This window comes from Arachis stenosperma, chromosome 5, assembly GCF_014773155.1.
Source record: "Arachis stenosperma cultivar V10309 chromosome 5, arast.V10309.gnm1.PFL2, whole genome shotgun sequence".
Taxonomy (NCBI): Eukaryota; Viridiplantae; Streptophyta; class Magnoliopsida; order Fabales; family Fabaceae; genus Arachis; species Arachis stenosperma.
Genome location: NC_080381.1, coordinates 64,885,250 through 64,900,829, shown reverse-complemented (window position 1 = coordinate 64,900,829; position 15,580 = coordinate 64,885,250). Strand labels below are relative to the sequence as shown.

The following is a 15,580-nucleotide window of genomic DNA, read 5'->3' as shown; positions in this document are numbered from 1 at the left end:
AAATCGTCCCCTGCGTATTCTGGTACGTTCATGTCGCGGGCAAGTGACGCGAAGGCGTCGCCCATGCGGCCGCGCGGATTGAAGTTCGCAGATGCGATGCGTCCGCGTGGATCATGCGTTCGCGTCGCCTATCATCAGGGAAACTATGGCATATTATATATCAAATCGAAGCCCCAGACGTTAGCTTTCCAACGCAACTGGAACCGCGTCGTTTGGACCACTGTAGCTAAAGTTATAGCCGTTTAAGTGCGAAGAGGTCAGGTTGGACAGCTTAGCAGTTTCTCCAACTTCTTGTATTCCTTCCATTTTTGCATTCTTCCTTTCTATCCTCTGAGCCATTCCTGCCCTATAATATCTAAAAACACTTAACACACATATCAAGGCATCTAATGGTAATAAGAGAAGATTAAACATAGGAAACTTAAGGCCAAAGAAGCATGTTTTCAATCAAAGCACATAATTAGGAAGGCAAATGTAAAATCATGCAAATAGTATGAATAAGTGGGTAAAGAGTTGACAAAATCTACTCAATTAAGCACAAGATAAACCATAAAATAGTGGTTTATCAACCTCCCCACACTTAAACAATAGCATGTCCTCATGCTAAGCTCAAGAGAAACTATAAAGATGAAGAGGAATGGTAGGATGTATGAAATGCAACCTATCTATATGAATGCAACTACATGCAAAAATGTTTCTACCTACTTGGTTAAAAATAAATAAGTTCTCCAAGACAAACATAAATCAGATTTCACTAATTCAAATCATATAAAATAAAGACAAGTAAACTTGTAAGAAGATAGCTCATGAAAGCAGGGAACATAGAATTAAGCACTGAACCCTCACTGGTAGTGTATATGCGCTCAAATCTCTCAAGTGTCTAGGGTCAATCTCTCTACTCTTCTCTAATCATGCTTTCTAAAACTTTGTTCTTCATCTAACCAAGCAACAAATATTTAGTATACTAATGCAAACATCATGAGGTCTTTTCAGGGTTGTAATGGGGCTGAGGTAAAGGTAGGGATATATATATATAAGGCTAAGTGAGCTAATTAAGTGAATCCTTGATTAGTCTCAGATCTCACCTAACATACATACTTTGTAAAGCAAAGCTTCTTTACCTATTCTCCCATATTTTTTCCACTTTTGATGTTACATGCTCATGCATTAGTTTTAATTTTGTCCCATGTGCATTGCTTTATTTTGCATTTGGGGAATTCTTTTGTATCCCCTTTATTCAAATACTGAATTATATATATATATATATATTTTAATGCACATGGTAATTCAATTATTTTGATTTCACATGAGCATGCTTCCCAAAAATTTTATTTTGAATTATTTCATTATTTTCAACTTCCCACCCTTTGTTTTTATCATCCATGTTCCCAATAGGTTTTCCACACTTAAACAATTACACAATTTTTTATCTTAAGCTAACCAAGGATTCAACTTGGGATTTTAAATTTGTTTTTCTGCTTAAGGCTAGTGTTGTGGTTTATAGAATAAGAGGGAATTAAAGGCTCAAGGGGGCTAACAAAGGTGATGTAAAAGGTAGGCTAATTTTGGGATAAGTGAGCTAAAATCAAACAATGGCCTCAATCATATGCAAACATGTAAATACACTAAATATTGGACATATAGAATGGAACAAAGCAGAGATTGCAATTATAGAGAAGGAAACACACAAGAATAAAAATTTATGGTCAAATAATGTAACCATATAAATAAGCTCAAAATCTCACAGGTTGTGTGTTCTTTGGCTCAAAAACCATGTTCCAAATACAACTTCAAACAAGTGTAACAAAAAATTTTATTCAAATTAGTGAAATGCTATAAAAAGTTTCTTGCAAAAGAAATTATTACTTTAACCAAGTGGTAAAATATGCAAAAATCAAACAAATATGCAAATGCAACAATGAACTATCAAATAAAATAAAACATTGGTGTTGAAATAGGAAATAACTAACCCATGGAGATTGGTATCAACCTCTGATGAGAGGACTTTTTCCAGTAAGAATTTTATAAAAATAGTCGTGTTGTAGATATAGATTCTAAACCAACAGAAATCCCTTCGTGCAAACGTTTTGGTTGTCACAAGTAACAAACCCCTTTAAAATTGATAACCAAGTATTTAAACCTCGGGTCGTCTTCTCAAGAAATTGCAGGGAGGTATGTTCTTATTATTAGCTATGAAAAAGGTAAAATTGGGGGTTTTGGAAATAAGGAAGAAGTATGACAAGTAATTCAAATGACAATTAAAATAAACAAATAACTATAAAATAAACTTTTGGCAAGATATAAGAAATTGGAAGTCCAGACTTAGTTATCCTTATCAATAATAATGAAAGTTGAATCTTAATTCCACTTAGTTGACCTTTACTAAAGCAAAGGAAAGTCAAGCGACTAATTAGTTTGATCTTTGAATCCTATTTATTTCCTAAGAAAAGGTTGGGATTATTGAAGTTCAATTCAATTAGCGAAGATAACAATTATCAATTATATTGAGTTGAGGTAACTCCTGAGTTACTGATTTCTTAACCAAAACCAAAAATATAGAAAGCTAAATTAAAATCATCAATATCTGGAATACCTCATATAACAATACATTCAAAGCAATAAAATCTAACATGGAAAAGTTCATAAGCCAATTGGGCAACATAAACCAAACAAAAATAAAGGCTTCAGAGTAAACAAAAATAGAAGAGAAATTAAATAGTAAAAAGAATATTGAACTTGTAATGAAGAAGTTGAAATCCTAATCCTAATCCTAATCCTAAGAGAGAGGAGAGAACCTCTCTCACTAAAAACTACATCTAAAACTAAAATTATGAATTATGAGAGCCTCCTCTGAAGTCCCCTTCATTCCTCTACTTTGCAGCCTTTAATCTGTGTTTTCTGAGCTTGAAATTGGGCCGAAAATAGCCCAGGATTTGCTGTTTGCAAAATCTGCCACGCTGATTTTCGCAGATGCGACGCGTCTGCGTGGATGACGCATTCGCGTCGCCTATCTGTACGGCCACTATGGCAAATTATATATCAAATTAAAGCCCCGGACGTTAATCAAGTGGAACCGCGTCATTTGGACCTCTGTAGCTCAAGTTATGGTCGTTTTAGTTCGAGAAGGTCAGGCTGACAGCTTTGCAGTTTCTCTAACTTCTTGTATTCCTTCCACTTTTGCATGCTTCCTTTCCATCCTCCTAGCCATTCCTGCCTTATAATATCTGAAAACACTTAACACACATATCAAGGTATCTAATGGTAATAAGAGAGGATAAATAATAAGCAAATATAAGATCAAAGAAGCATGTTTTCAATCATAGCACAAAATCAGGAAGGAAAATGTAAAACATGCGAATTGTATGAATAAGTGAGTAAAGAGTTCATAAAAACCACTCAATTGAGCATAAGATAAACCATAAAATAGTGGTTTATCAACCTCCCCACACTTAAACAATAGCATGTCCTCATGCTAAGCTCAAGAGAAACTATAAAGAGATGAAGAGGAATAATAGAATGTATGAGATGCAACCTATGAATGCAACTAAATGCAAAATGTTTCTACCTACTTGGTTAAAAATAAATAAGTTCTCCAAGACAAACATAAATCAGATTTCTCTAATTCAAATCATACAGTGAAAACAAGTAAACTTGTAAGAAGATAGCTCATAAAAGCAGGGAACATAGAATCAAGCATTGAACCCTTACTGGTAGTGTATATCACTCTAGTCTCTCTAGTGTATAGGGTAATTTGCTCTACTCTTCTCTAATCATGTTTTCTAAACCTTGTTCTTCATCTAACCAATCAACAAATATTTAGCATACTAATGCAAACATCATGAGGTCTTTTCAGGGTTGTAATGGGGCTAAGGTGAAGGTAAGGGTATATATAAGGCTAAGTGAGCTAGTGAAGTGAATCCTTGAGTAGTCTAAGATCTCACCTAACATATACATACTCTATAAAAATTTTAAAATTATACTTAGCTTCCTATAATTTTTCCCACTTTTGTATTAAATGCTCATGTATCAAACTTATTTTTTTGAATTTTGTCCCATGTGGATTGATTCTTTTTATTTCGCATTTGGGGTAATATTATTTTTCTTCTCTTTTCTTTTCTTCTTCTTTTTTTTGTATCCCCTTATTTAATTACTTAATATTTTTTTTCAATGCACATGGTAATTTAATTATTTTGATTTCACATGAGCATGCTTCCCAAATTTTCAAATAACTTATTTAATTTAATTCCTTACTTTTTCATATCATCCCATGTTCCCATAAAATTTCCCACACTTAAATTATACACAATATCTATCTTAAGCTAACCAAGGATTCAACTTGGGATTTTTATTTTGTTTTTCTACTTAAGGTTAGTAATGTGGTTATAGAACAGAATAAATGGGGATAAAAAGGCTCAAGGTGGCTAACAAGGGTGATGTAAAGGGTAGGCTTATTCGGAATAAGTGAGCTAAAATCAAATAATGGCCTCAATCATATGCAAACATGTAAATACACTAAATATTGGACATATAGAATGGAACAAAGCAAAGATTACAATCATAGTGAAGAAAACACACAAGAATAAAAATTTATGGTTAAATAATATAACCATATAAATAAGCTCAAAATCTCACAGGTTGTGTGGTCTTTGGCTCAAAAACCATGTTCCACTTACAACTTCAAACAAATTTAACACAAAAGTTTTGATTTAAATTAGTAAAATTTTTCAAAAAAATAGGGTCTTAGAAGAAACTCATTACTTTAACCAAGCAGTGGTTAAATGCATAAAATCAAACAATCATGCAATGAAACATTCAAATGCACAAAGAAAATAGCTAACCCCTGGAGATCGGTATCGACCTCCCCACACTTAAAGATTGCACCGTCCTCGGTGCATGCTAAGATGTACAAGTGGATTGGCTGCTCCAACTGATGCCTTTTTTCAAAGATTGTGCAGGTGCACTAGTTTGTCTTCCCATTAAGAAGCTTTTCCTCTCCCTTCGTGGTGGCCATCCTGAAAGAAGAGGAAAAAGAAGAAAAGTAACCCAAAAATAAAGATAGAAAATAAATAAAATATGGGTGTTAATGCCAGATAATAAGGGTCTCAATTACATGGTAGCTACAACATGTAAGTGAGAAAACAGTAGAAGTAAATGGCAAAGCAAGAGTGCAAAAATTTGCAACAATGGAAAAGAGAGTGCAAGATAATATAAATTCATGTCAATACAAAATTAATACAAATATCATAAAAGATTAGCATTGACTTAAACAATATTACCCAACAGTGTAAAACAAGTCACTGAGTACCAAAATAATACCAGAAAAGACACAATAGTTGAATATGAACAAGTAACACTAATGGAAAAATTAATAAATTTAGAAAAGAAAAAAAAGATGCACAAAATTAAAATGCAATGGAAGAAAGTATGCAAATAAATTAAATAAAATAGAATGGAGGTGAAAAAGATGAGAAGTCAAAGAAAATAAGAAAGGAAGGAGAAAGAAATAAGAAAAGATAAGAAAAATAAGGATTTGGAGAAGAAAAGATAAGATATTTGGCAAATTAGGATAAGCTGTGCGACGCAAGTGACGCGATCGTGTGGGGTACGCGGTCGCGTGACTTGCACTTATACGGATTGATGCGGTCGCGTCGGTCACGCGGTCGCGTGACACAGTTTATGCTACTGGCGCGAGGGCAGCCTCGCGCTTGCACAACTCTCTGTTCAAAATTTTTATTTTTGCCAAATCTGGGGTGACGCGATCGCGTGGGTCATGCGATCGCGTGGGTCATGCGATCGCGTGAGTGGTCATCATGGAGATATGACGCGGAGGTGTGGGGCACGCGTTCGCGTGGGAGGGCTTGGGCTTCCAGCACGAGTCCGGCCCAACTCCAGCACAACTTTCGGCCATGCACTCTTTTCACGTCGATATTCAGGTCACGCGGCCACGTGGGGCACGCGGTCGCGTGGGAGGCCATTATTCCCATGTGACGCGGACGCGTCAGCGACGCGGTCGCGTGGGACGATTTGTGCCATTGGCACGCCTCCAGCCACGCTTTCGCGTGACTCTCTGTTCATTTTATTATTCTCTCCCACACATGCGACGCGGACGTGTCAATGAGGCGGTCGCGTCGCATGAAATTTTTTTTAAATGCAGGTATGCAAATATGTAGTATGCAAAATGCAATGCTAATATGAATGTTATGCAAAATTCCAGATTCAATACAATAAAATAAAATAAAACTCGAAAACAAATAAAACTAGATAAAAATGAAAAAGAAACGATCATACCATGGTGGGTTGTCTCCCACCTAGCACTTTTAGTTAAAGTCCTTAAGTTGGACATTGGTTGAGCTTCCTGTTATGGCGGCTTATGTTTAAATTCATCCAGAAATCTCCACCAATGCTTGGAATGCCAATAGCCTCCGGGGTCACAAACTAGGAATGTAAAGCTTCTGAGCAGCTTCAAACAAATTTTCAGGCTCCCGGGATGACGAATGTTAGGATAGGATCCATGATCCCAAGCTTTGCTTTTAAATCCGCCTCTGTCTTGATCTACATGATTCCATCCGGGTGGTTTAAAAAGTAGATTCTCACCATGGTGACCAAACATTCTCCGTGATCCATTTAATTGAGCATGATAGCAATCCTTGCACTTCGAGTTGAAGCGTGAAACCTTATTGAACCTTGTGCACCCGCTCTGAGTACGAGCCATTTCCCTCTTACTTTTAAAGCCGCAGAGAGCTCTAAGCTGGCCATCTGTTTCAAGTAAACCATATTCAAGTGGAAAAGTAAAGATAAAAACTAAGGATTTTACCCACTTGAAGCTTGTATTGGGTGGTAGTGGCCTCGGGATAGGTGGTTGATAAACCACTATTTTATAGTTTATATTGTGTTTAATTGTGTGGTTTTGTCATGATTCTTACCCACTTATTCATCAATTTAGCATGCATTTAGATTTCCTTCCTGAATTTATTACATGTTTGAAAATTGCTTCCTAGAGACTTTAATTATTTAATTTTAATTCTCCTTTATTCCATTCGATGCCGTAATCTGTGTGTCAAGTGTCTCATGCTTTATAGGGCATGAATGAGACGGAGATTGGAGAGGAAGCTAGCAAAAAATGGAAGGAACACAAGAATTTGAGGAGATAACCAGCGAAAAGTGACGCGATCGCATGAGTCACGCGGTGACGCGGCCGCATGGCTTGCGCGGCCGCGCGGATTGGAAAGCACAAGCAACGCGGTAGCTTGGATGATGCGAACGCATGAAGAGGAATAGCGCAAGCGACGCGTCCGCATGGACGATGCGATCGCGTGACATGCGCGATCTGCATAATCTGCAGAATCCGAAACCAGCGATTTTGGACCCTATTTCAGCCCAGTTTTTGGCCCGAAACAGCAGACTAGAGTCGGAGAATATGCAGAAACAACAGAGATACATTCATTCAGTAGTGTAGATCTAGTTTTTCACTCTCTTAGGTTTTCTCTCGATAGCTTTTAGAATTTTAACTTTCAATTGGTCTTAGCATTGGAACATTGAGAAGAGTTATTTCCTCATCAAGACTTCATCACTCTAGTTTGTTCTCTTAACTTGGTTTTATTCTTTCATGTTCTTTGTTATGTTCAATTTTGTCATTCGGATACTTTTATGATTAATTAATGCAAGGACTATTTCTTTTTAATTTAATTTCAATTCCAATAATCATGTCTTCTTTTAATTCCCTTTCATGTGCCATGGATTCTTTATTTACAATGCGTGAGTAGTTTCATTACTTGATGGGAAATTGATTAAAAGTAACTCTGAATTGGAAGGATTGAAGGAAAAATTTGTAGTTGGGTTAATTGTTGGATTGCTATCCTGTCACCAACGCCAATTCCTTTGAACTAAGTGGGTTGTAACTCGTGAACAGATCTGGCATTCCAACTTGTTTGACTTTCCCTTACCTAGTAAGGGATAACCAAACAGAGTAACCATTAATTATAAATTAATCTTAAAAATCATTCCGTCAATGATAGAGATTCTAACCAATCAATTCCCAGTCAAGGCTTTTATTTATATTATTTAAAATCCCTCAATTTAAATCCCAATTTACTTAGCTCAACTTTTTGGAATATCTGATTAATAAAACAGCACATCTTTCTGCAACTCGTTGGGAGACGACCTGGGACTTAAAACTCCCAATAATTTTAATTTAAACTTTCTGTGACATATTTCTAAATTGATAGGCAGATTTTCGGTGAGTTAAGAACTATACTCGCAACGTAACCATTTTAATAAATTTTTAATTCACCAGCTTCTGCACTCCATCAGTGGTTCCAGTGGTTCTGTAAGTTTTACTCCTTTGTGCTCTTCTGTGAATTTCTCCACTTCATTGCAAATTTCTTCCACTTCAACCATATCTTGATCAGAGTCTTCAATTTCTCCCTCATCATCGCTCAAGCCATATATTGGAGGTTGAGAAAAATCTACCTCAGCATCATCTTCATGTTCACTCGGGGAAGATTCTTCTGTTGCAAAGAAATCACTTGCGGATGCAAGTTCGTAACTAAGAGAACAGGACTCGTGATCATCATCGTCAAGGAAACCTGCGTCCTGGGTTATTCCGTCCATTTCTTCATAAGATATTTGCATTGGAGGCGGTGCTAAATCCTCTTTAGCATCAATTGTAACATCCTTGACGGAATTCTCCACAATTCTGGATTCAGGTGGCGGTTCGGCATCTCCTAAATCTTCAACCAACTCTTCTTCTTCTACCATGACAGCTTCCTCTATTTGTTCCAGTACGAAGTTATGCTCTATGCTATCCACTGGAATTTCTTGTGTCCTCTTCACAATACATTCTTCATTAGATTCCCCACATGAAGCCATGGGGTCTGTTGAGTAGCTGAACGTCTGGAAGATAGTTGATTTATTGCTTGCTCCAGTTGATGAAGGGTTGTATTGAATTGGTTTATTGATTCTTCGAGGCGAACCTGTGATTCTGGCTTTGATGGATATGGGCATGGTGTATGGGGGAGTGGTGGTTCTTGGGAGTAATTGGATTGGTGTTGGGGTGGATAAGGATCATATGCTAGTGAATGGTGAAAGGAAGCTTGTGAGTGTGGGGGTTCGAAGTTATGTCGAGAGGATGGTCTCTGACGTTAGGATTTTTGCTAGTAAAGAATTTATAAAAATAGTCGCGTTGTAGATATAGTTTCTAAACTAACAGAAATCCCTTCGTACAAACGTTTTGGTTGTCACAAGTAACAAACCCCTTTAAAAATTGTTAACCGAGTATTTAAACCTCGAGTCATCTTCTCAAGGAATTGCAGGGAGGTATGTTCTTATTATTGGTTATGAAAAAGTGTGTTTTGGGGTTTTGGAGTTTGGGCAATGGGTACAAGCATATTTTAATGACAAGTAAAATAAATTAACAATAATAAAATCTCTTGGCAAGGTATAAGAACTGGATGTCCTATCCTAGTTATCCTTATCAATTGTGATGAGAATTGGATTCTTCTCCCACTTTGTTAACCTCTAACTATGAAGGTAAGTTAAGTGGATGAATTAATTTTAATTCTCAACTAACAATGAGTTTGATAACTCAAGAGTCACCAATTATTTAACCAAGACCAAAAGGAAAGAAAATTGTATCTACTAGAGTAACAATATCCTCAGATTAGGAATAATAAAAAGAAATAATCATAAACTGAAATACCTCAAATAACATTAATTTAAAAGAGTAATCTGTAACATGGAAGAGTTCATAAATTGAATTGGGATAAATAAAAATAAAGAACCTGGGATTGAGAGTCACTCCTAAAACTAAGATAAGTCCTAAATCCTAATCCTAAGAGAGAGGAGAGAACCTCTCTCACTAAAAACTACATCTAAAATTGTAAAAAGTGAATTATGAGAGCCTGATCTGAATGGATGCAATCTCTCTACTTTATAGCCTCTAATCTGAGTTTTCTGGGCCGAAAACTGGGTCGAAAACAGCCCAGAAATCGCTGGAGAAGAAATCTGCCACGCTGGTTTTTCGTCACTGTGACGCGGCCGCATAGAGCACGCGGTCGCGTCGCCTAGCATTAGGGCCATGATGAGCGGATAATTTATACGCTTTTTGGCATTGTTTTTAGTATGTTTTTAGTATGTTTTAGTTAGTTTTTAGTATATTTTTATTAGTTTTTAGTTAAAATTCACTTTTCTGGAATTTACTATGAGTTTGTGTGTTTTTCTGTGATTTCAGGTATTTTCTGGCTGAAATTGAGGGACATGAGCAAAAATCTGATTCAGAGGTTGAAAAGGATTGCAGATGCTGTTGGATTCTGACCTCCCTGCACTCGAAGTGTATTGTTTGGAGCTACAGAAGCCCAATTGGCGCGCTCTCAACGGCATTGGAAAGTAGACATCCTGGGCTTTCCAGCAATGTATAATAGTTCATACTTTGCCCAAGATTTGATGGCCCAAACTGGCGTTCCAAATCAGCTCAAGAATGCCCGGCGTTAAACGCCGGAACTGGCACAAGAATGGGAGTTAAACGCCCAAACTGGCACAAAAGCTGGCGTTTAACTCCAAGAGAAGTCTCTACACGAAAATGCTTCAATGCTCAGCCCAAGCACACACCAAGTGGGCCCGGAAGTGGATTTTTATGTCATTTACTCATTTCTGTAAACCCTAGGCTACTAGTTCTCTACAAATAGGACCTTTTGTTATTGTATTTTCATCTTTCAATCTTAGAATCTTTCGATCATGTTTTTATGATTGAACCCTCTTTGGGAGGCTGGCCATTCGGCCATGCCTAGACCTTGTTCTTATGTATTTTTAACGGTGGAGTTTCTACACACCATAGATTGAGGTGTGGAGCTCTGCTGTACCTCAAGTATTAATGCAATTACTATTGTTCTTCTATTCAATTCAGCTTGTTCTTATTCCAAGATATTCATTCGCACTCAAGAACTTGATGAATGTGATGATTATGTGACGCTCATCAATATTCTCACTTATGAACGCGTGCCTGACAACCACTCCCGTTCTACAAGCAAACAAGGCTTGAGTGGATATCTCTTGGATTCCTTAATCGGAATCTTCGTGGTATAAGCTAGAATTGATGGCGGCATTCAAGAGAATCCGGAAGATCTAAACCTTGTCTGTGGTATTCTGAGTAGGATTCAATGATTGAATAACTGTGACGAGCTTCAAACTCCTGAAGGCTGGGCGTTAGTGACAGACGCAAAAGAATCAATGGATTCTATTCCAACCTGATTGAGAACCGACAGATGATTAGCCGTGCCGTGATAGGGTGTGTTGAACATTTTCACTGAGAGGACGGGACTGTAGCCACTGACAACGGTGATGCCCAACATACAGCTTGTCATGGAAAGGAGTAAGAAGGATTGGATGAAGACAGTAGGAAAGCAGAGAGACGGAAGGGACAAAGCATCTCCATACGCTTATCTGAAGTTCTCACCAATGAATTACATAAGTGTCTCTATCCTTGTTTTATGCTTTATTCATAAATCACCCATAACCATTTGAATCTGCCTGACTGAGATTTACAAGATGACCATAGCTTGCTTCATACCAACAATCTTCGTGGAATCGACCCTTACTCGCATAAGGTTTATTACTTGGACGACCCAGTGCACTTGCTGGTTATTTGTGCGAAGTTGTGATAAAGAGTTGAGATTACAATTGAGCGTACCATGTTGATGGCGCCATTGATGATCACAATTTTGTGCACCAAGTTTTTGGCGCCGTTGCCGGGGATTGTTGAGTTTGGACAACTGACGGTTCATCTTGTTGCTTAGATTAGGTATTTTTCAGAGTTCTTAAGAATGAATTCTAGTGTTTCAAGGTGATGTTCTTATCATCACCAAAGCTGATTGATTTTCATCAATTTAGCTCTTGAATGCAATGTCCTGCTGAAGCTTGGCTAGCCATGTCTAATTTCTTTAGATTGAAGCTTTAGACTAACATTGCATGATTCCTGGAATTCTCATTAAGAATTTTGATACCTTTATTTTCTTTTCCACTTAATTTTCGAAAAAAAATCCAAAAAAAAAATTACAAAATCATAAAAACCAAAAATATTTTATGTTTCTTGTTGAGTTTAGTGTCTCATGTTAAGTTTGGTGTCAATTGCATGTTTCTGTTCTTCTTGCATTCATTCATGTGTCTTAAGTGATCTTCAAGATGTTCTTGATGATTTCCTTGCTCTGATCTTTGAATTCTCTTAACTTGAGTGTTTTGTTGTTTCTCATATGCATTCTCATTTGTTAGTGTCAATAGTATACAAACTTCTAAGTTTGGTGTCTTGCATGCATTGTTTATTTGATTTTAGTTGCATTTTGATTTTTCTTCATTATTTAAAATCCAAAAAATTTTTAACTTGTGTCTTTTCAAGTCAATAATACAGAAAATTGAAGATTCAGAACATACAGCAGAGGAATTATACAGAAAAAGCTGGGCGTTCAAAACGCCCAGTGAGGAAGGCAAACTGGCGTTTAAACGCCAGCCAGGGTGCCTGGTTGGGCGTTTAACGCCCAAAAGGGTAGCAATTTGGGCGTTAAACGCCCAACCAGGCACCCTCCATTCTGGCGTTTAACGCCAGGATGGCACAAGAGGGAAGATTTTGTTTTTAATTCAAATTTTTTTCAAGTTTTCAAAATTTTTCAAAATCAAATCTTTTTCAAATCATATCTTTTCAATCAAATCTTTTTCAAAATCAATTTCTTTCCTTTTTCAAAGATACTTGCTAACAATTAATGATTTTATTCAACATTTCAAGTATGTTGCCTTTTCTGTTGAGAAAGGTTTAATGTCTGAATCATATCTTTTCTTGTTAGCCAAGTCATTAATTTTTTTAAAATCAAATCTTTTTAAATTGTTTTTCAAATCATATCTTCTCAATCACATCTTTTTAAAACCATAACTTTTCAATCATATCTTTTTAATCACATCTTTTTCAAAATAGTTTTCAATCATATCTTTTTGATTTCTAATTTCAAAATCTTTTTCAAAAATCACTTGATTTCTTTTTCACTCTTAGTTTTCGAAAATCAATTAGTATTTTTCAAAATGTTTTTAAAATGTTTTTAATTTATTTTCGAAAATTTCTTCTCCTCTTTTCACATCCTTCTATTTATGGACTAACACTTCTCCTCAATGCACAATTTGAACTCCATCTTTCTTGATAAGTTTGAATTCTTCTACCTCCTCCTTCTGTTTTTCGTTTCCTCTGACACCTCAAGGAATCTCTATACTGTGACATAGATGATTCCATATTTTCTTGTTCTCTTCTCTTTCATATGAGCAGGAGCAAAGACAAAAGCATTCTTGTTGAGGCTGACCCTGAACCTGAAAGGACCTTAAAGCGAAAGCTAACATAAGCTAAAGCACAACTCTCTGTAGAGGACCTAACAGAAATCTTCAAAGAAGAAGAACCCATGGCAGCCGAAAACAACAACAATGCCAACAATGCAAGGAAGGTGCTGGGTGACTTTACTGCACCTACTCCCGACTTCTATGGGAGAAGCATCTCTATCCCTGCCATTGGAGCAAACAACTTTGAGCTTAAGCCTCAATTAGTTTCTCTAATGCAACAGAATTGCAAGTTCCATGGACTTCCATTGGAAGATCCTCATCAGTTTTAGCTGAATTCTTGCAAATCTGTGACACTGTCAAGACCAATGGGGTTGACCCTGAGGTCTACAGACTTATGCTATTCCCTTTTGTTGTAAGAGACAGAGCTAGGATATGGTTGGACTCACAACCTAAAGAAAGCCTGAACTCTTGGGAAAAAGCTAGTCAATGCCTTCTTGGCAAAGTTCTTTCCACCTTAAAAATTGAGTAAGCTTAGAGTGGAAGTCTAAACCTTCAGACAGAAGGAAGGAGAATCCCTCTATGAAGCTTGGGAAAGATACAAACAATTGATCAGAAAGTGTCCCTCTGACATGCTTTCTGAATGGAGCATCATAGGTATTTTCTATGATGGTCTGTCTGAACTGTCCAAGATGTCATTGGATAGCTCTGCTGGAGGATCTCTTCATCTGAAGAAGACGCCTGCAGAAGCTCAAGAGCTCATTGAAATGGTTGCAAATAACCAATTCATGTACACTTCTGAAAGGAATCCTGTGAACAATGGGACAAATCAGAAGAAAGGAGTTCTTGAGATTGATACTCTGAATGCCATATTGGCTCAGAATAAAATATTGACTCAGCAAGTCAATTTGATTTCTCAAAGTCTGTCTGGAATGCAAAATGCACCAGGCAGTACTAAGGATGCTTCATCTAAAGAAGAAGCTTATGATCCTGAGAACCCTTCAATGGAAGAGGTGAATTACATGGGAGAACCCTATAGAAACATCTATAATTCTTCATGGAGAAATCATCCAAATCTCTCATGGAAGGATCAACAGAGACCTCAACAAGGTTTCAATAACAATAATGGTGGAAGAAACAGGTTTAGCAATGGCAATCCTTTTCCATCATCTTCTCAGCAACAGACAGAGAATTCTAAGCAGAACCACTCTAACTTAGCAACCATGGTCTCTGATCCAATCAAAACCACTCAAAGTTTCATGACTGAAACAAGTTCCTCCATCAGAAACTTGGAGGCACAAGTGGGACAGCTGAGCAAGAAAATTACTGAACTCACTCCTAGTACTCTTCCAAGCAATACAGAAGAGAATCCAAAAGGAGAATGCAAGGCCATTAACATGATCCACATGGCCGAACTAGGAGAGGAGGAAGAGGCAGTGAACGCCACTGAGGAAGACCTCAATGGACGTCCACTGGCCTACAATGAGTTCCCTAGTGAGGAACCATGGGAATCTGAGGCTCATAATAAGACCATAGAGATTCCATTGGATTCACTTCTGCCATTCATGAGCTCTGATGAGTATTCTTCCTCTGAAGAGGATGAGTATGTCACTGAAGAGCAAGTTGCCAAGTACCTTGGAGCAATCATGAAGCTAAATGACAAGTTATTTAGTAATGAGACTTAGGAGAACGAACCTCCTTTGCTCACCAAAGAACTGGATGACTTGTCTAGGCAGAAATTACCTCAAAAGAGACAAGATCCTGGAAAGTTCTCAATACCTTGTACCATAGGCACCATGACCTTTAGGAAGGCTCTGTGTGACCTAGGGTCAAGTGTAAACCTCATGCCTCTCTCTGTAATGGAGAAGCTAGGGATCTTTGAGGTGCAAGCTGCAAGAATCTCACTAGAGATGGCAGACAATTCAAGAAAACAAGCTTATGGACTTGTAGAGGATGTTCTGGTAAAGATTGAAGACCATTACATCCCTGCTGATTTCATAGTGCTAGAGACAGGGAAGTGCATGGATGAATCCATCATCCTTGGCAGACCCTTCCTAGCCACAGCAAAGGCTGTGATTGATGTGGACAGAGGAGAATTGATCATTCAAGTGAATTGGTGGACGAAATTGTGATTACTATCTTTTGAGCTTTAGTATGTATTTACTCTTAGGGCACTGTTTATTTTCTTTATTGGAATTCACAACTCCGTTCAACTAACCAGCAAGTGTACTGGGTCGTCCAAGTAATAACCTTACGTGAGTAAGGGTCGAATCCACAG

General features: G+C 37.3%; 1 non-coding gene across 1 annotated transcript; it reads right to left on the bottom strand.

The window, feature by feature from the left end:
- Nucleotides 1–13,832: 13,832 nt before the first annotated feature.
- Nucleotides 13,833–13,940, bottom strand: LOC130983941 (small nucleolar RNA R71). Its single transcript, XR_009087908.1, has one exon. It is a non-coding gene; the product is annotated as a small nucleolar RNA R71 (small nucleolar RNA).
- Nucleotides 13,941–15,580: the final 1,640 nt, after the last annotated feature.